This window comes from Doryrhamphus excisus, chromosome 1 (assembly GCF_030265055.1).
Source record: "Doryrhamphus excisus isolate RoL2022-K1 chromosome 1, RoL_Dexc_1.0, whole genome shotgun sequence".
In the NCBI taxonomy this organism is placed as follows: Eukaryota; Metazoa; Chordata; class Actinopteri; order Syngnathiformes; family Syngnathidae; genus Doryrhamphus; species Doryrhamphus excisus.
In genome coordinates, this window is record NC_080466.1 from 22,961,756 (window position 1) to 22,981,841 (window position 20,086).

Below are 20,086 nucleotides of genomic sequence, written 5' to 3' on the forward strand. Positions count from 1 at the left end.
ATATAAGGGTGATAACTGATGCTATATTCATTCTATCTACATTTTATTCTAACAAGGATCTATCCCGGAGCATCCGACAAATGCTCTGTTTCACCCTAAACCCAGTCCTGACAGCATTCTCAGTCGAGGACCTTGTCTTATTGTGTTGTCCATTGTGTCCATTTTGTTTATATATCTGTTGTCAGTCGCTTCAGGATGACAACGGTTTGTGCTTCAAGATGACCCCAACCATTCGACTGAGGCCGAAGACAAATCCTAGCTCCAGTCAAAACCTACCCAAATGTAAATTCCCTGACCGGGAATCGAACCCGGGCCGCGGCGGTGAGAGCACCGAATCCTATCCACTAGACCACCAGGGACTGCTCTATGTCTGCACTCAGCAAGGCAGAGACAGTGTCACTTTGACGTACTCCAGCAAAGGAACCAAAATAGTTCTGTGACTGGACCTTCTCTGCCAAGCAGGGGAATTACCTCAGATAGTAGAGCGCTTCCCTTAAATGTTAGACCCGAACCTCTTTTGTTTTGCTAATGTGGTCTGTTTTCTTAGCCCCGCAAATGTCCAAATGCACAATGTTTTTGCCTTTGTCGAGAGCATTGTAGTACATATGACATTTATGCTACATATGACATCAGAAATGATGGATATTTTTTCAACAGAACATGACGTCTGATTCAAAACATTTACTTGAAATGTTGGAGAGAAAAAAATGGAGTCGCTGAAACACATATGCAAGGCACTGCTGGGATTTGAACCCAGGACCTCCTGTTTACGAGACAGGAACTTTGACCAACTAAGCCACAGCGCCGGCAAAGGAGTGTCTTCAGTGTTAGGCGAACCACAGCATGACGGAAACCACACCAGTGGCCAGGCTTTCAACAGGACTGGTGAAATCCTGCCAGTGTAAGCGGACCGAATCCACGATTATTCTCCTCCTTGGTCTTCGCTGTGTCAAGGATGAGGATGTTGTTTGCATGCAACGACACCACAGCGGCCACCTCCTTCCATAAGCCCCTTCGTGCAGGCCAGTGACGCACCCGATCAGTCATCCGGGAAATATGGATTGTGTGTCCAAACTGGGGACAGATGCCCGTGTACACACCTTCAGGGATCAAGCACATATCCTTTTTCCCATTTGTCACCTTGATTTTTTTGTGAAAGAAGGAATTGAACGGCCTTGCTTCCACCCAGTTTCCAACTAGGGACCTTTTGCATGTAAGGCAAACGTGCTAACCACTACACTATGAAGGGTGAGCCCTTGAAGGGGACTGGTGAAGCAGTTGCCAAACAATGACACAAGACGATGCGTCCAAAGTGGGGGCATATTGACAATTGTCCAAATCGACAAATGTTTCTCCCTTGTAGGGAAAATTGTTCCACAAATTATGGGCTTTTCTTCAACAAAACATGAAATCACAATCACGGCTTGACAGGTTTGGCTTGTAACCTCCTCTAACGTTGTCTGGAGGGGTGGCCCTTTGATGAATGAAGTTAAGGTCCTTTCAGCCTGCCAATAAGCATTTTCAAACTATTGGCAAAGTCGCAACGTAAACAGGGATTGTGCTCAAACCCAGGCTTGAACCACGGACCTTTAAATCTTAATCTCGCACTCACCCAACTGAGCGATTTCAGCTGCAAAGGTGGTGTTCCGCTTTTTCAGTAGAGGCTAAAAGAGGGACCAGGGTGAAGCTGTGTTTCTGCCACATATGTTGCTGTGTACCTGGCCCAGTGTGTTCTCATCTTGGGTTGGTATGTCCCCATGCTGGTAATGTGGGGTCTACTCTTCTCCGCCTGAACAGGGACTTGAACCCTAGACAATCAGATTAAAATTCTGATGCTCTACCAACTGAGCTATCCAGGCGCTTGATGAATGAGGACAACTCACAAGGCAAAATCTTCTGGCATACTGTACTTGACCTTGCAGAGATGAAGAAGCCCCTGTCCCGAAATTGCCACCTCCAAGATCGACGGAGGTCTTAAACTGCCCACATGGACAAGCCTAATATCTTCTGGACTAAAAGAGTTAATGGTCAGACAAGACAAAGGTTGAGCCAATCACCTGAACAATAAACTTTTGATCTGAGTGTCCGGGATTCAAGTCCCTGTTCAGGTGACCAGGTGGCCACGAGCCCTCCAACTAATGCACCTGCAGTTTAAGGCTATGTTCTGGATTATCAGTGTTTCGCCAAGAGTAAAATTGGGTCGAGCGAGAAGTCCTTTCAGGCAAGAAAACAACAAAAAGCAACACACACCAGCCGTGACTCAGACAAAACACGGAGCGCCGTCTGATGACGTTGGGAGTGTCGTCCCCATGCAACTGGGAGCCAGTCGCCTTTCGTCAGCGGAGAGGAGTCACCATCCACGCCTGTGGCTGTGCCTGTACTGTGGGAGTCCTACACACAATTTCCCGCTGTCCAGTTCGCCCAGCACGCCAACGCTCTTCCTCCACCTATGGATATTCCCCAGCTGCTGGCACTGCCCGCTCCAACCACACCGGCTGCGTCATCCGCTTTGGTGGGCCGACTTCAGGTGGAAGGTACGATATCCTGGGCGGGGGAAGCTTCTCCTACCACAGAATTAATTGACTCTGGGGCAGACGAGAACTTCATTGATAGCGGACTGGTCAGTTCTCTCAACATTCCTACTGTTGAGCTTGTCCCCCACAAGAATGCAATTAATTATTTGCATTCAATGATGTTTCCTAAAAACACAGGTGGTGTCAAAACTGGTGCATTAGTATAGTCCGATGAGGATGGGATTCGAACCCATGCGTGCAGAACACAATGGATTAGCAGTCCATCACCTTAACCTCTCGGTCACCTCATCTCCTTTGTGGACATGGTCTTGTTGACTCAAAATGACACATCTTAATTAGTGTTTTGGTGTTGCAGAAATTGTGGCAGCCTTCCTGTGCAGCGGGGGGATTTAACTCAAAGGCTAGAGTTCTTGCTCTACATGCAAGAAATAGCGGGTTTGATATGTGATATGTTATGGCTTTTTTGCCAACAAAAGCGTTCTTGATCTCCGACATCGTACCTTATACTTTGATTCATTGCATGCTAATAATGTTTACTAAAAATACAGGTGTGGTCAAAACTAGTGTATTTTTATAGCACCACACTTCAAGTGGACAGACAATCTTGTCTTTTCAGACAATACAATTACAAAAGCAACACACACCTGCCATGACCCTGAATCGGCCGGGGTTGTTGCGGCCACAACACAGAGTAGGAACCACTATACAATTACGGCTGTGAGCTATGCTTTTCTGGGCAAGAACCATAAACTCAGACTTGGAGGTGCAGATTGCTCATTCCAGCTGGTTCTTTTTCGTCTGCGAGCAAAGCTTGAATTTCATGTGGGTGTTGTCCTGGCGGGAGAAACATTTTAGCTTGTGTCGGCATGGCTACCGTGACAAAAGCCCATTTTCCTTTCCAGTAAATGTGCATCAGCTGAACACTTTGCAGACCTAATGCTGTGAACATTTGCGCGAACTCAAGGTTGGGTCCTCCTGTTTGTGTCTGATTGTAACATGATATGCATCAGGATTCGGTATGTCACCTCCCAACTGCACTTGTCTGGTCTTAATATGTCATTGGCTGTGTTGTCGTGATCGATGTTGATGAAATCAAGAGAACAAAGTCACCCCTTTACAAACTATTTGCCAACTCACGATGTAAACAGCAATTGTGCTGAAAACTGGGATTGAACCAGGGACCTTTAGAGATTCAATCCAACGCTCTCCCAACTGAGCAATTTCAGCTGCAAAGGGGTTTCTCTGCTTTTTCAGTCTGGGCTAAAAGTGGGGGTAGGGTGAAGCTGTGTCTGTGCCACATACTATGTTGCTGTGCACCTGGTCCAGTGTGTTCTCATCTTGGGTTGGAATGTCCCCATGCTGGTAAAGGGTGGGGAATACAGTCCGTCGATGAGGATAAGCGGTACAGTGGAGTTCACTGGTTGAAGTCGCCAGGTACCATAAAAATGGCAATGGGCCACGAGGGTGTTCTGAATTCCCCTTTGGCCAAATTGGCTAAATGGCCGTACAAAAAGCACCATACTTGGAGCCTGTGGTCAATGTCAACAGTTGGGCTAATTCAGTTCCGTTGAGACGGTGATTATGTACCAAGTCAGTTATGTCAGTCAGGATTTGGTCAAGGTTGTTGTGTGGTTTTGGCATGGATAAGGGTATGTATCTAAATTTAGGAGGAGTCCATGGTCTGTAAACATACTGAGGTACTCCCACTGCTGTTGCGGAACTTGCGGGACCTTGCAAATTTCCCCACTGAGGGACGAATAAAGGCATATCTTATCTTCTACCATAGGGTAGGCTTTTGGCAAGAAGTAGGATTCTTAATCCTACTTCTTGCCATTCTTAATGCTTTCCCAAGTTCCAACATTTCCTTGGGAGCGAGTTTGATAACCGAGCCCACCCAGGGACTCTCAATTCACACGTGTTGGACTTTGGACTCCCTCCCTTGTATGAAGATTTTCCCCATTGGCGAACTGTTTTTGTGTTGGTGCCAGATGCACAGCTGGCGCTGTGGCTAAGCTGGTCAAAGTGCCTGTCTCGCACTGTATCTTCAATTTAATTATTGAGAATGGCGTTTACCCACAGTCCTGGAAGATCGCAAAGGTGCTTGGTCGAAAAGGTTTACTTAAACAAGTTATTCAGGGAAGGGGCCTGCCTAACTTCACCGCCTGAACAGGGACTTGAACCCTGGACCCTCAGATTAAAAGTCTGATGCTCTACCAACTGAGCTATCCAGGCCTTTATGGAATGAGGACAACTCACAAGGTAAAATCTTCTGGCATACTGTACTTGACCTTGCAGAGATGAGAGCTTCATCTCTGGCTCTCAACAAAGGCGGTCGCATCTTTCCCCTCTCCTCCCTGTCCCTTATCTTCCCTGCTTTGTTGTTCCCTGTCCATCCTGTCGATGGAGTTTGACTTGATTCTTTGTCACGCAGTCTGAAATTGGCAAACCGAGAAATTCTGATTGAGTGACCAATGCAGTCTGTCTATTTTAATTCATTTCGTCTCAACTCATGTTGAAAAAGGACAGAGCCATTTCCGTGGGAGCACAAGACCCCTGGATTGTACCCAAAAATACTTTGCGTTCATCAAAGAGTAAAGCTGGTGTCCTGGTTTGCAATACCTCGATTGTTACACCAGAAGTTGCGCGTCACATCCAAAACAAAGGGCATGCTGGACGCATAGCATGCGTTAGTATGGCTTCAACTGAACAGAAGGTGGCAGGGTGTGAGTCTCTGAGGCGCAATCGGTCAGCGCGCTCGGCTGTTAACCGGGAGGCTGGTGGTTCGAGCCCACCCAGGGACGTTCTCTTTATGCATCAGTGTCGCTGTTCATTCATGTTTGCGCTCCACTCTTGCACAGCACTTGTGTGGTTCCCAATTGGCAAACTGCGTGTCAATGACTTTTCATAAGCACATTCCAGCTTCCATGGTCTAACACATTTGATCAGAAGTTAGGTTGATCAAGTCACAGATTTCAGTTTGAAGCTCTGCTTGAAAATATTACCTTTTGCAAAAGCGCCAGCCAGGATTATAGATTAAGAGACGACGGAATGCTTTTATGTTAAAAGGAATCAAGTCAAACCCCATCAACTGGTAAGCAGGGGCCCTTAAGAGAAGACACTGTATACTGTTGTGATTTTTTGACAGACATGTCTAGTAAACAGGAGATCCTGGGTTCAAATCCCAGCAGTGCCTTCTCTGTGTTTCAGCAGCTCCTATGCCGTTATTTAAAAGAAATGTTGTTCTTGTTCTGTTGAATAAAGACCCATCATTTTTGATGTCATATGTAGTATTCATGTCACATGTACTACAATGCTCCCTACAAAGACAATACCCTTGTGTATTTGGACATTTGCAGGTTTAAGAAAACAGACCACATTAGCCAAATATCTTCTGGACAAAAGAGTGGTCAGACAAGACAAAGTTTGAGCCAGTCACCTGAACATTAGACTTTTGATCTGAGTGTCCGGGATTCAAGTCCCTGTTCAGGTGACCAGTAATAGGGTCTGAGGTCCACTTGCAAACGCCTCCTTTTTGCCCACAAAATACAAGGGCAACAGGACAATCCCTTGGTACTTTATGGAAACAATGTGAGGTGCCTGGCTTTTAACTAGAAGTGGAAAGACTTGTGTAGCCCCTCACACAAACCATGTGTCTTCCTCCCATGCACATGTTGCCAGCTGATCCTTCAGCAAAATTTTGGTTCTAGGACAATGGGGTCACCTGCCCCCATTGGTCTTTTCCAAGGAGTCACGGTGGCCGAGAGGTTAAGGCGTTGGACTCGAAATCCAATGGGGTTTCCCCGCACAGGTTGGAATCCTGTCTGTGACGCTTTGGCTGGGCATTTGTTGCCGCCATGCTGTTTACCTTGTGGTGGAGTACTGTTGGTTATGAGGGCCGGGGTGTTGTTCTTTCACGGTCCGCATTCTCTACACTGGAGGTCTAAATTTTGGGTAGAGGATAATGGAGTCCCCATTGATCTGCTTCTTGCAGTCTCGGTGGCCGAGAGGTTTGTTGCCACTCTGCTTTGACATGCTGTTTTCTTTACCTCTCCCCGGTCTTTCAGCGGCCTTGTCGAGGGTGTTTCACAGGTGGGTGGGTGGTGTGATGTTGAATATGGGGGCCAGTGGGTTGTCGCCCTTTTGTTGTTCCTGGAGCACATAAAGAAGAGTGGCCAGTACAGGGGGTCGAACCCATGACCTTGGCGTTATGAGCACCACACGTTGACCGGGATAGCGGCAGAGAGCTGCTGGAATGACAAGGCGCTACGAAACGCGTATCGGGCGAGCCTCAGCGTCTGGGTCTCATCCCGAGCGGCCAGCTCATCTTGCACTTGTTGGCTGAGGCTCGCCCGATATGCGCTCCGCAGCGCCTTGTCATTCCAGCCGCTCTCTGTCGCTATCCATTCGACTCGACAACCGGCTGCGGGAGCGCAGCGCACAGCGGAGGGCGGGGCCTCTCCGACCCACACGTCGGCTCCAAATCCCACTTCCTGGGGCTCTTCCGGCACCACTCCTCCCTCCCTGCTCCAGCAGCGGTGCGCCGTCTGATGACGTCGGGAGTGTCGTCCCCATGCAACTGGGAGCCAGTCGCCTTTCGTCAGCGGAGAGGAGTCACCGTCCACGCCTGTGGCTGTGCCTGTACTGTGGGAGTCCTACACACAATTTCCCGCTGTCCAGTTCGCCCAGCACGCCAACGCTCTTCCTCCACCAGGGATATTCCCCAGCTGCTGGCACTGCCCGCTCCAACCACACCGGCTGCGTCATCCGCTTTGGTGGGCCGACTTCAGGTGGAAGGTACGATATCCTGGGCGGGGGAAGCTTCTCCTACCACAGCATTAATTGACTCTGGGGCGGACGAGAACTTCATTGATAGCGGACTGGTCAGTTCTCTCAACATTCCTACTGTTGAGCTTGTCCCCCACAAGAATGTCCGCTCGCTAGATGAACATCACCTGGCATGCATTACGCATCAGACGTGCGCCATATCCTTGGTGCTGCAGGGTAACCACCACAAGGTCACAATTTTTATTCTTATGCCCTCTCGCTCAGCTCTGTTAGTACTCGGCCTCCCCTGGCATCCCGTGCGTGTGTTGTGATGTTTTGTCATTCAGCGCCACTTTGCAGGGGCACATCCACTCGACAATTTAATTTGTTCTCCGACAGCGTTTCCCAACGTGGCATTGGTGGTTCAGTGGTAGAATTCTCACTTGTCAAGCGGGAGGCCCGGGTCCGGTTCCCGGCCAATGCAGTATATCTCAGCTTATACCTTTCTTTAGAGCTCATGTTGAAAAAGTACAAAGGCTCTTTTCCTGCGAAAGGGCAGTATTCAGAATGACACCTGAAACGTAACAGACCGGACCACCCGAGAGTTAAGGTGGACAGCACTTAGTGAAACCTTACTGCAGTCATGCTGTTGTACTCCCTGTCGCGCAATTGGTCAGCACGTTTGGCTGTTAACTGAGAGGTTGGTGGTTCGAGCCCACCCAGGGACTCTCAATTCACACTTGTGTTGGACTTTGGACTCCCTCCCTTGTATGAAAATTTTTCCCCATTGGCGAACTGTTTTTGTGTTGGTACCAGATGAACTGCTGGCACTGTGGCTAAGCTGGTCAAAGTGCCTGTCTAGTAAACAGGAGATCGTGGGTTCAAATCCCAGCAGTGCCTGGGTGCTTGGTCAGTGAAACTTTGGCAGCTGATTTGTGAACCATGTACTTCTTTTTGTCACTTGCCCTTCAAGAACGAATTGACGTTGCATCCACAGCTGACGTGATTGTTGTGGATCCCATTACGCCAGAAGGTGCTTGAATCCAAAGAGTATGACATTGTGATGTTTTGTCATTCAGCGCCACTTTGCAGAGGCTCATCCACTTGACAGTTGAATTTTGTTCTCTTACAGTGTGTCCCCACGTGACATTGGTGGTTCAGTGGTAGAATTCTCACTTGCCAAGCGCGGGCCGCGCTTGTGTTGTTGACATTTGCTGCCAGCCAATCAGGATGCGAGACAGATGTCAGACAAGCAGAGAGACTTTGGAGAAATGAAGTCAGGTGTCCGAATCCCGTCTAAGCATCAGTCAAGTCACCATTTTCTTCTCCACAATATATATTTTTTCCAATTAATCCCTATATGATTACAAACTATTCCTATCAGGCTTATATTGATACCAGTGCTTGAAATAAAACACAAAATCAATGCAATGTAACAAAGAATATTTATTCATCAGGTTGCCATGCCACACTCAAAAACACTCTCAGAAATAAAAAATGAATACTAATCACAAGCTATGAATCATTAAAAAAAATGTTCATTTATTTTGCTGCCGTTGTTTCTCCTTTTCATAAAAAGGAGAGGCCTGGAACTCCCTCCAGCTCATCTCTCTTTCAATCCCGTTCTCTCTATAGATAGAGAAGACTTTGGCAGGGCAGTAGATGTACTTCCCTGCTTGCCCTGGAAAGCCAGTGTGGATGTGGGGGCTGTTCGGACCCTGCTTTAGCTGCATCCTGCCGAACCGGCACTTTCGGACAGGGGGTGGAGGAGATTCCTCCCCCTGTTTGACTGAACTCTTGAAATGGCATCTTGGAGTTTGTCAGACCTTCTGCACCATATTTTTGGAACACTTTTGTGGGGCAATAAAAGTATCTGACAGGGCCCCGCTGATAAAAGTGTATTGATAATAATGTATTGATGTCCCATCCCCTTGATATTTTGATTTTGGTTGACAACAGCACAGACATGTTTTTGTTTGAGTTTTTTTGACAAGGGAGGTGGTTGCTCCTGCTCCAATGGGGTATGAGCAGGTGGTGGTGGTGGTGGTGGTGATGGTGGAATGACCATAGCTGCAGGCAGTGTCACGACAGGCACAGCAGAGGTAGTGCTTAGCAACTGCCAAAGCTGCTGTGTATGTTGCAGCTTCTCTGGGCTGGTATTTAGTGAAGATGATGTATTGAGAAATTTACTGTTGTGTATTATGTATTTGGGAATATGCAATTTTGATGTTGGATGCAGCATGCTGTTGGGGTCTTTGCTGGACTTGTGGACAAGAGTGCCATACTCCCGAACCACAAGCTTGATCATGTCCTCGTGCCCGCGGTGTTTATTAAGGAGCTCGTCAATTGCCGACTTCTTTGGAGACGGCCAGCGCTTGTGGTCCAACACAAATACTCTCCCTCCAGTCTTCACTGGTCCAGTGCGGGCAGCAGTCGGAGAACATTGGATGGGTAATCTTCTTGTGGGCTCTAGGCAAAGAAAACCAAGAGATACACATTTGTTATTTGGTTCAAACAAGATGCAACACTATTAGAACAAGGGGACACATGATTAGGTTTTTACCTGGCTGTGGCTGAAGCTCAGTAACAGAAGCTTTATTGTCCAAGTCAGATGCTGGGATAGGGGCCACACGACTAGACGTAGTCACAGTAGCAGTTTGAAGAGGGTGAACAAAGCTGGAAAGCCTGGTGGGAGGTGTGGAGGAAGGCTGCACTGGGTCTGCTCCCTGATCAGGCAGGATGCCTGGAGAAGGAGCACTTGTGGCGTGGCCGGGGTCCTTCTTGGTTTTATGTTTGTCCCAGTCTAAAGGGACCAGACAACATTCTGGCTCCCTGTACTCCAGGCCAAACCTCTCCCCGGTGTCTTCAGCTGCCAGACGAAGAGCAGGGTACTTTTCTTCGCCAAAGACCCGTCTGGAAACAGCATTCAGGGAGCATATCAGTGCAGGGTTGAAAACAGGCGGGAGAGAAACGCCTGGCAGTTTCAGGTCCAGCAGACGCTGATAGTTCCAGCGACACACTCCTGTCATGGCCTGGAACAGCTCTGGGGAGACCTGCGTGCCGGTCACCCATTTGGCCTGGTGAAAGTGGTAGCCCTCCTGCTGCGACGTGCCTCTGATGGGGATCCAGACGGGGACTGCTGCACGCTCACCTGGCACGTGGTTTAACTGTATCGTTCCTCCACGGCGGTACAGTATGCCCCCTTCCACCTCAGGATCACTGAGGCAACCGCGCAGAATGTGGACTCGTTGGATCCTCTATCTCTTTAGCATGGAGGGCTTATAAAGAGGGATGCCATTCGGATCTGCGGTCAGGTGAAAGTGCTTCAACACCCCTTCCACTCTCTGAATAAGCGTCCCGGGCGGAGGAATCTTTATCCTGCAGTGCTCACGAATATGCTGCTTGGTGGGATTTGCAGGCTGGATGCCACAGAAGACGTATGCATCCTGGAGCCTCTGCGGGTCTTCCTGGTCCACCACAGAGAAGGCAGCCGACAGGAACTGTGCGAAGGTGCCGTAAAACGGGTGATATTCTGAGGCACACAGATGTGGCCTCAGTAACAATTGTGTCAGTTGTTTGCCATGCATCCCAGTTGAGGGGTTTCTCCGCAGAAGACTCTGCAACCCTGAACGGTGCGCAGCAATCTCTGAGAAACACAAATAACATATGAAATAATGACACTTAATAGAGTTAATTTCTACCTGAAGTTCAGGATGGATGTGGTGGGTGGGTGTAGCAGAAGCGGCCACAGCGCCACTCATGGACAAAGTATATTACATTCACAGTGGCCTTTCTCTCTCATTGGAAATGAATGGGGAAAATTTAGCTCGTTTCAGCTGAACTATCCCCGCCAGCCGTGCGGGAGACCGGGGTTCGATTCCCCGACGGGGAGTTCCTCTTTTGTATGTCACAATGTCAACAAACAAACCCTTCTCATTAGAACAAAACCTCTCTTCATCTTCTTCTCAAGGTGTTCAGGTGTCTTGTACAATCTGACAGTCTTTTGCTGCCAAATCATTCCAGTATTGGATAATGGAGCTGACCAGGAAAATGCCAGCTGTGGGATTTCAACCAGTGCCTCCTGAGCGTAAGGAACCTTAATCTGGTCAGTTGACAGCTCAGCCCTTCTCTTCAACCGCCTGTCCAGAACATGCGGACGCAGGTCTGATGACACGACTGCAAAGTCGATCATAGACCTGCAGCCAAGGGTGTCCTGGTGCCAAGTGCACTTATGGACATCCCTATGTTCGAACATGGTGTTAGTTATGGACAAACTGTGGTTCGCACAGAAGTCCAATAATATCACACTGCCCGGGTTCAGATCAGGGAGGCCGTTCCTCCCAATCACGCCCCTCCAGGTCACACTGTCATTGCCCACATGGACGTTGAAGTCTCCCAGTAGAACGACGGAGTCACCAGGACTCCAAAAAGACCGGGTACCGCACTGCCGTTTGGCACGGACGCACAAATGACAGTTAGGACCTTTTCCCCAGCCCGAAGGCGTAGAGAAATTACCCTCAGTGAAGTTATATCAACGCTAATGTAATCTGACAGGATGTACTTCAGGGCCCGGCGGTGTCTGTACCCTTGCAGGTTCCGTGGTGTAATGGTTAGCACCCCGGACTTTGAATCCAGTGGTCTAAGTCTTGGTGGAACCAAGGGATTGTCCTGTTGCCCTTGTATTTTTAGGGCAAAAAGGAGACGTTTGCACCGTGTGCCACCGCACCACCACCAGAGGTCAGCCCTGAGTATCGGCCGGAAGAAGGCATCCATCTGGAAGGTAGAATTACACCAAGAGATATTAATGCCGGGTTGTACCAATCGGGAACCTGTGGAAACGGTAATGCACATAAATTTACCTTTCGCCAGTGTGCTGCTGAATATGGGCTTACCTTTGACCTCTGTAACCTCGGGCTGCGCTATGGTGAATGGCCGACAATTAGCCGAGGCTGCTTCTTGAGCAGTGGATGTATTCATCAGGGACACTCGGCGGAAATCACAGCGGGAACTATTTGCAATAAGGGGCCCACTCCCAGGCGCGCTAAACAATTTGTTTTCCTTGTTGTAGCTTGTTCCACCATCAAAAGCCAATTGTTAAACTGTCCCGAAATACCTGTCAAGAGCACAAACAAGGTGTCCACCAGGTACGCACTTATCGCCCTCAGACCCCAGCGTACCGATTGAGTCTGCTTCGAGGTACATAAAATTAAAAAAAACATAAAATATTGCAATGGTGTCCAGTGGCCGGTTAGCTCAGTTGGTCAGAGCGTGGTGCTAATAACGCGGGTTCAACCCCCGTACTAGCCACTCTTCTTTATGTGCTCCAGGAACAACAAAAGCCCAGGGCGGCAACTTACCGGCCCCCATAACCGACATCACACCACCCACCCTCGACAAGGCCGGGGAAAGGTAAAGAAAACAGCATGTCAAAGCAGAGCGGCAAAAAACCTCTTGGTCACCAAGACTCAAGGAGCAGATCAATGGGGGCAGTGGACCCCATTATCCTCTTCAGACCACGAGTGCAGAGAATGCGGACCGTGAAGAAACGACAAAAGCCCCCGTTGACAACAACTAACAGTACACCACCACAAGGAAAACAGCATGGCGGCGACAAAAGCCCAAAACCCCCCAGGCCCCATAACCAACAGCGCACAACCCAGTCAACTGCGAAACACCCCCATCAAGGCTGCCAACCGACCGGGGAAAGGTAAAGAAAAGAGCATGGCAAAGCAGAGCAGCGGCAAACCTCTCGCCCACCGTGACTGCATGATCAATGGGGGCAGATGACCCCGTTGTCCGAGAAGCAAAATTTCGACCACGAGCACAGAGAATGCGGTCTGTTAAGGATGAGTTAGTTGATTTGAGCTGGAAACATTTGATGCAAAGGTGTCCTGTGGTTGGTTAGCTCAGTCGGTCAGAGCGTGGTGCTATTAACGCCAAGGTCACGGGTTCAACCCCCATACTGACCATCCATCTTTATGTGCTCCAGGAACAACAAAAGCCCACGGCGACAACCCGCTGGTCTCCATAACCAACATCACCCCACCCACCGGTGAAACACCCTCGACAAGACTGCCGAAAGACCGGGGAAAGGTAAAGAAAACAGCACGTCAAAGCAGAGCGGCAACAAACCTCTTGGTCACCAAGACTGCAAGGAGCAGATCAAAGGTGGCAGACCCCAGCGTACCGATTGAGTCTGCTTCGGGGTACATAAAATTAAAAAAAACATAAAATATTGCAATGGTGTCCAGTGGCCGGTTAGCTCAGTTGGTCAGAGCGTGGTGCTAATAACGCCAAGGTCACGGGTTCAACCCCGTACTAGCCACTCTTCTTTATGTGCTCCAGGAACAACAAAAGCCCAGGGCGGCAACTTACCGGCCCCCATAACCGACATCACACCACCCACCCTCGACAAGGCCGGGGAAAGGTAAAGAAAACAGCATGTCAAAGCAGAGCGGCAAAAAACCTCTTGGTCACCAAGACTCAAGGAGCAGATCAATGGGGGCAGTGGACCCCATTATCCTCTTCAGACCACGAGTGCAGAGAATGCGGACCGTGAAGAAACGACAAAAGCCCCCGTTGACAACAACTAACAGTACACCACCACAAGGAAAACAGCATGGCGGCGACAAAAGCCCAAAACCCCCCAGGCCCCATAACCAACAGCGCACAACCCAGTCAACTGCGAAACACCCCCATCAAGGCTGCCAACCGACCGGGGAAAGGTAAAGAAAAGAGCATGGCAAAGCAGAGCAGCGGCAAACCTCTCGCCCACCGTGACTGCATGATCAATGGGGGCAGATGACCCCGTTGTCCGAGAAGCAAAATTTCGACCACGAGCACAGAGAATGCGGTCTGTTAAGGATGAGTTAGTTGATTTGAGCTGGAAACATTTGATGCAAAGGTGTCCTGTGGTTGGTTAGCTCAGTCGGTCAGAGCGTGGTGCTATTAACGCCAAGGTCACGGGTTCAACCCCCATACTGACCATCCATCTTTATGTGCTCCAGGAACAACAAAAGCCCACGGCGACAACCCGCTGGTCTCCATAACCAACATCACCCCACCCACCGGTGAAACACCCTCGACAAGACTGCCGAAAGACCGGGGAAAGGTAAAGAAAACAGCACGTCAAAGCAGAGCGGCAACAAACCTCTTGGTCACCAAGACTGCAAGGAGCAGATCAAAGGTGGCAGACCCCAGCGTACCGATTGAGTCTGCTTCGGGGTACATAAAATTAAAAAAAACATAAAATATTGCAATGGTGTCCAGTGGCCGGTTAGCTCAGTTGGTCAGAGCGTGGTGCTAATAACGCCAAGGTCACGGGTTCAACCCCGTACTAGCCACTCTTCTTTATATGCTCCAGGAACAACAAAAGCCCAGGGCGGCAACTTACCGGCCCCCATAACCGACATCACACCACCCACCCTCGACAAGGCCGGGGAAAGGTAAAGAAAACAGCATGTCAAAGCAGAGCGGCAAAAAACCTCTTGGTCACCAAGACTCAAGGAGCAGATCAATGGGGGCAGTGGACCCCATTATCCTCTTCAGACCACGAGTGCAGAGAATGCGGACCGTGAAGAAACGACAAAAGCCCCCGTTGACAACAACTAACAGTACACCACCACAAGGAAAACAGCATGGCGGCGACAAAAGCCCAAAACCCCCCAGGCCCCATAACCAACAGCGCACAACCCAGTCAACTGCGAAACACCCCCATCAAGGCTGCCAACCGACCGGGGAAAGGTAAAGAAAACAGCATGGCAAAGCAGAGCAGCGGCAAACCTCTCGCCCACCGTGACTGCATGATCAATGGGGGCAGATGACCCCGTTGTCCGAGAAGCAAAATTTCGACCACGAGCACAGAGAATGCGGTCTGTTAAGGATGAGTTAGTTGATTTGAGCTGGAAACATTTGATGCAAAGGTGTCCTGTGGTTGGTTAGCTCAGTCGGTCAGAGCGTGGTGCTATTAACGCCAAGGTCACAGGTTCAACCCCCATACTGACCATCCATCTTTATGTGCTCCAGGAACAACAAAAGCCCACGGCGACAACCCGCTGGTCTCCATAACCAACATCACCCCACCCACCGGTGAAACACCCTCGACAAGACTGCCGAAAGACCGGGGAAAGGTAAAGAAAACAGCACGTCAAAGCAGAGCGGCAACAAACCTCTTGGTCACCAAGACTGCAAGGAGCAGATCAAAGGTGGCAGACCCCAGCGTACCGATTGAGTCTGCTTCGGGGTACATAAAATTAAAAAAAACATAAAATATTGCAATGGTGTCCAGTGGCCGGTTAGCTCAGTTGGTCAGAGCGTGGTGCTAATAACGCCAAGGTCACGGGTTCAACCCCGTACTAGCCACTCTTCTTTATGTGCTCCAGGAACAACAAAAGCCCAGGGCGGCAACTTACCGGCCCCCATAACCGACATCACACCACCCACCCTCGACAAGGCCGGGGAAAGGTAAAGAAAACAGCATGTCAAAGCAGAGCGGCAAAAAACCTCTTGGTCACCAAGACTCAAGGAGCAGATCAATGGGGGCAGTGGACCCCATTATCCTCTTCAGACCACGAGTGCAGAGAATGCGGACCGTGAAGAAACGACAAAAGCCCCCGTTGACAACAACTAACAGTACACCACCACAAGGAAAACAGCATGGCGGCGACAAAAGCCCAAAACCCCCCAGGCCCCATAACCAACAGCGCACAACCCAGTCAACTGCGAAACACCCCCATCAAGGCTGCCAACCGACCGGGGAAAGGTAAAGAAAACAGCATGGCAAAGCAGAGCAGCGGCAAACCTCTCGCCCACCGTGACTGCATGATCAATGGGGGCAGATGACCCCGTTGTCCGAGAAGCAAAATTTCGACCACGAGCACAGAGAATGCGGTCTGTTAAGGATGAGTTAGTTGATTTGAGCTGGAAACATTTGATGCAAAGGTGTCCTGTGGTTGGTTAGCTCAGTCGGTCAGAGCGTGGTGCTATTAACGCCAAGGTCACAGGTTCAACCCCCATACTGACCATCCATCTTTATGTGCTCCAGGAACAACAAAAGCCCACGGCGACAACCCGCTGGTCTCCATAACCAACATCACCCCACCCACCGGTGAAACACCCTCGACAAGACTGCCGAAAGACCGGGGAAAGGTAAAGAAAACAGCACGTCAAAGCAGAGCGGCAACAAACCTCTTGGTCACCAAGACTGCAAGGAGCAGATCAAAGGTGGCAGACCCCAGCGTACCGATTGAGTCTGCTTCGGGGTACATAAAATTAAAAAAAACATAAAATATTGCAATGGTGTCCAGTGGCCGGTTAGCTCAGTTGGTCAGAGCGTGGTGCTAATAACGCCAAGGTCACGGGTTCAACCCCGTACTAGCCACTCTTCTTTATGTGCTCCAGGAACAACAAAAGCCCAGGGCGGCAACTTACCGGCCCCCATAACCGACATCACACCACCCACCCTCGACAAGGCCGGGGAAAGGTAAAGAAAACAGCATGTCAAAGCAGAGCGGCAAAAAACCTCTTGGTCACCAAGACTCAAGGAGCAGATCAATGGGGGCAGTGGACCCCATTATCCTCTTCAGACCACGAGTGCAGAGAATGCGGACCGTGAAGAAACGACAAAAGCCCCCGTTGACAACAACTAACAGTACACCACCACAAGGAAAACAGCATGGCGGCGACAAAAGCCCAAAACCCCCCAGGTCCCATAACCAACAGCGCACAACCCAGTCAACTGCGAAACACCCCCATCAAGGCTGCCAACCGACCGGGGAAAGGTAAAGAAAACAGCATGGCAAAGCAGAGCAGCGGCAAACCTCTCGCCCACCGTGACTGCATGATCAATGGGGGCAGATGACCCCGTTGTCCGAGAAGCAAAATTTCGACCACGAGCACAGAGAATGCGGTCTGTTAAGGATGAGTTAGTTGATTTGAGCTGGAAACATTTGATGCAAAGGTGTCCTGTGGTTGGTTAGCTCAGTCGGTCAGAGCGTGGTGCTATTAACGCCAAGGTCACAGGTTCAACCCCCATACTGACCATCCATCTTTATGTGCTCCAGGAACAACAAAAGCCCACGGCGACAACCCGCTGGTCTCCATAACCAACATCACCCCACCCACCGGTGAAACACCCTCGACAAGACTGCCGAAAGACCGGGGAAAGGTAAAGAAAACAGCACGTCAAAGCAGAGCGGCAACAAACCTCTTGGTCACCAAGACTGCAAGGAGCAGATCAAAGGTGGCAGACCCCAGCGTACCGATTGAGTCTGCTTCGGGGTACATAAAATTAAAAAAAACATAAAATATTGCAATGGTGTCCAGTGGCCGGTTAGCTCAGTTGGTCAGAGCGTGGTGCTAATAACGCCAAGGTCACGGGTTCAACCCCCGTACTAGCCACTCTTCTTTATGTGCTCCAGGAACAACAAAAGCCCAGGGCGGCAACTTACTGGCCCCCATAACCGACATCACACCACCCACCCTCGACAAGGCCGGGGAAAGGTAAAGAAAACAGCATGTCAAAGCAGAGCGGCAAAAAACCTCTTGGTCACCAAGACTCAAGGAGCAGATCAATGGGGGCAGTGGACCCCATTATCCTCTTCAGACCACGAGTGCAGAGAATGCGGACCGTGAAGAAACGACAAAAGCCCCCGTTGACAACAACTAACAGTACACCACCACAAGGAAAACAGCATGGCGGCGACAAAAGCCCAAAACCCCCCAGGCCCCATAACCAACAGCGCACAACCCAGTCAACTGCGAAACACCCCCATCAAGGCTGCCAACCGACCGGGGAAAGGTAAAGAAAAGAGCATGGCAAAGCAGAGCGGGCGGCAAACCTCTCGCCCACCGTGACTGCATGATCAATGGGGGCAGATGACCCCGTTGTCCGAGAAGCAAAATTTCGACCACGAGCACAGAGAATGCGGTCTGTTAAGGATGAGTTAGTTGATTTGAGCTGGAAACATTTGATGCAAAGGTGTCCTGTGGTTGGTTAGCTCAGTCGGTCAGAGCGTGGTGCTATTAACGCCAAGGTCACGGGTTCAACCCCCATACTGACCATCCATCTTTATTTGCTCCAGGAACAACAAAAGCCCACGGCGACAACCCGCTGGTCTCCATAACCAACATCACCCCACCCACCGGTGAAACACCCTTGACAAGACTGCCGAAAGACCGGGGAAAGGTAAAGAAAACAGCACGTCAAAGCAGAGCGGCAACAAACCTCTTGGTCACCAAGACTGCAAGGAGCAGATCAAAGGTGGCAGTGGACCCTATTATCCTCTACCCAAAATTTTACATCACAAGTGCAGAGAATGCGGACCGTGAAGGAACAAAAAAGCCCTCGTCCACAACACCCCGCCCCTCATAACCCCCCCGGTCCCCATAACCAACAGCGCACAACCTAGTCAACTGCGAAAACACCCGCATCATGGCCGCCAACTGACCGGGGAAAGGTAAGTATTTGCCCAAGCAGGGGCTTGTTGGTCTAGTGGTATGATTCTTGCTTAGGGTGCAAGAGGTCCCGAGTTCAATTCTCGGACAAGCCCTCCCTCCCCCGAACTACCTTTCAACACAATTCCCAGAACACCACCATCAGAGAAGTTATAGCAACGCTAATGTAATCTGACAGGATGTACTTCAGGGCCCGGCGCTGTCTGTACCCTTGCAGGTTCCGTGGTGTAATGGTTAGCACCCCGGACTTTGAATGCAGTGGTCTAAGTTCAAGTCTTGGTGGAACCTAGGGGTTGTCCTGTTGCCCTTGTATTTTGAGGGCAAAAAGGAGACGTTTGCACCGTGTGCCACCGCACCACCACCAGAGGTCAGCCCTGAGTATCGGCCGGAAGAAGGCATCCATCTGTAAGGTAGAATTACACCAAGAGATATTAATGCCGGGTTGTACCAATCGGGAACCTGTGGAAACGGTAATGCACATAAATTTACCTTTCGCCAGTGTGCTGCTGAATATGGGCTTACCTTTGACCTCTGTAACCTCGGGGTGCGCTATGGCGAATGGCCGACAATTAGCCGAGGCTGCTTCTGGAGCAGTGGATGTATTCATCAGGGACACTCGGCGGAAATGACAGCGGGAACTATTTGCAATAAGGGGCCCACTCCCAGGCGCGCTAAACAATTTGTTTTCCTTGTTTTAGCTTGTTCCACCATCAAAAGCCAATTGTTAAACTGTCCCGAAATACCTGTCAAGAGCACAAACAAGGTGTCCACCAGGTACCCACTTATCGCCCTCAGACCCCAGCGTACCGATTGAGTCTGCTTCGGGGTACATAAAATTAAAAAAAACAGAAAATATTGCAATGGTGTCCAGTGGCCGGTTAGCTCAGTTGGTCAGAGCGTGGTGCCAATAACGCCAAGGTCACGGGTTCAACCCCCGTACTAGCCACTCTTCTTTATGTGCTCCAGGAACAACAAAAGCCCAGGGCGGCAACTTACCGGCCCCCATAACCGACATCACACCACCCACCCTCGACAAGGCCGGGGAAAGGTAAAGAAAACAGCATGTCAAAGCAGAGCGGCAAAGAACCTCTTGGTCACCAAGACTCAAGGAGCAGATCAATGGGGGCAGTGGACCCCATTATCCTCTTCAGACCACGAGTGCAGAGAATGCGGACCGTGAAGAAACGACAAAAGCCCCCGTTGACAACAACTAACAGTACACCACCACAAGGAAAACAGCATGGCGGCGACAAAAGCCCAAAACCCCCCAGGCCCCATAACCAACAGCGCACAACCCAGTCAACTGCAAAACACCCCCATCAAGGCTGCCAACC

The 20,086-nt window shown here is 50.0% G+C and overlaps 16 non-coding genes across 16 annotated transcripts; 12 read left to right on the forward strand and 4 right to left on the reverse strand.

Moving 5' to 3' along the window:
* Positions 1-287: 287 nt before the first annotated feature.
* Positions 288-359, reverse strand: trnae-cuc (transfer RNA glutamic acid (anticodon CUC)). Its single transcript has one exon. It is a non-coding gene; the product is annotated as a tRNA-Glu (tRNA).
* Positions 360-732: 373 nt separating this feature from the next.
* On the reverse strand, positions 733-806 carry trnat-cgu (transfer RNA threonine (anticodon CGU)). Its single transcript has one exon. It is a non-coding gene; the product is annotated as a tRNA-Thr (tRNA).
* A 1,936-nt stretch (positions 807-2,742) lies between these two features.
* On the reverse strand, positions 2,743-2,824 carry trnas-gcu (transfer RNA serine (anticodon GCU)). Its single transcript has one exon. It is a non-coding gene; the product is annotated as a tRNA-Ser (tRNA).
* Positions 2,825-4,693: 1,869 nt separating this feature from the next.
* On the reverse strand, positions 4,694-4,766 carry trnak-uuu (transfer RNA lysine (anticodon UUU)). Its single transcript has one exon. It is a non-coding gene; the product is annotated as a tRNA-Lys (tRNA).
* Positions 4,767-5,261: 495 nt separating this feature from the next.
* On the forward strand, positions 5,262-5,335 carry trnan-guu (transfer RNA asparagine (anticodon GUU)). Its single transcript has one exon. It is a non-coding gene; the product is annotated as a tRNA-Asn (tRNA).
* A 946-nt stretch (positions 5,336-6,281) lies between these two features.
* trnas-cga (transfer RNA serine (anticodon CGA)) lies at positions 6,282-6,363 on the forward strand. Its single transcript has one exon. It is a non-coding gene; the product is annotated as a tRNA-Ser (tRNA).
* Positions 6,364-7,711: 1,348 nt separating this feature from the next.
* trnad-guc (transfer RNA aspartic acid (anticodon GUC)) lies at positions 7,712-7,782 on the forward strand. The gene has a single exon. It is a non-coding gene; the product is annotated as a tRNA-Asp (tRNA).
* A 5,411-nt stretch (positions 7,783-13,193) lies between these two features.
* trnan-auu (transfer RNA asparagine (anticodon AUU)) lies at positions 13,194-13,267 on the forward strand. The gene has a single exon. It is a non-coding gene; the product is annotated as a tRNA-Asn (tRNA).
* Positions 13,268-14,211: 944 nt separating this feature from the next.
* trnan-auu (transfer RNA asparagine (anticodon AUU)) lies at positions 14,212-14,285 on the forward strand. The gene has a single exon. It is a non-coding gene; the product is annotated as a tRNA-Asn (tRNA).
* A 944-nt stretch (positions 14,286-15,229) lies between these two features.
* trnan-auu (transfer RNA asparagine (anticodon AUU)) lies at positions 15,230-15,303 on the forward strand. Its single transcript has one exon. It is a non-coding gene; the product is annotated as a tRNA-Asn (tRNA).
* Positions 15,304-16,247: 944 nt separating this feature from the next.
* trnan-auu (transfer RNA asparagine (anticodon AUU)) lies at positions 16,248-16,321 on the forward strand. Its single transcript has one exon. It is a non-coding gene; the product is annotated as a tRNA-Asn (tRNA).
* Positions 16,322-17,265: 944 nt separating this feature from the next.
* trnan-auu (transfer RNA asparagine (anticodon AUU)) lies at positions 17,266-17,339 on the forward strand. The gene has a single exon. It is a non-coding gene; the product is annotated as a tRNA-Asn (tRNA).
* A 283-nt stretch (positions 17,340-17,622) lies between these two features.
* trnai-aau (transfer RNA isoleucine (anticodon AAU)) lies at positions 17,623-17,696 on the forward strand. Its single transcript has one exon. It is a non-coding gene; the product is annotated as a tRNA-Ile (tRNA).
* Positions 17,697-18,285: 589 nt separating this feature from the next.
* Positions 18,286-18,359, forward strand: trnan-auu (transfer RNA asparagine (anticodon AUU)). The gene has a single exon. It is a non-coding gene; the product is annotated as a tRNA-Asn (tRNA).
* A 416-nt stretch (positions 18,360-18,775) lies between these two features.
* On the forward strand, positions 18,776-18,847 carry trnap-agg (transfer RNA proline (anticodon AGG)). The gene has a single exon. It is a non-coding gene; the product is annotated as a tRNA-Pro (tRNA).
* Positions 18,848-19,624: 777 nt separating this feature from the next.
* On the forward strand, positions 19,625-19,698 carry trnai-aau (transfer RNA isoleucine (anticodon AAU)). The gene has a single exon. It is a non-coding gene; the product is annotated as a tRNA-Ile (tRNA).
* The last annotated feature ends 388 nt before the right edge of the window (positions 19,699-20,086 follow it).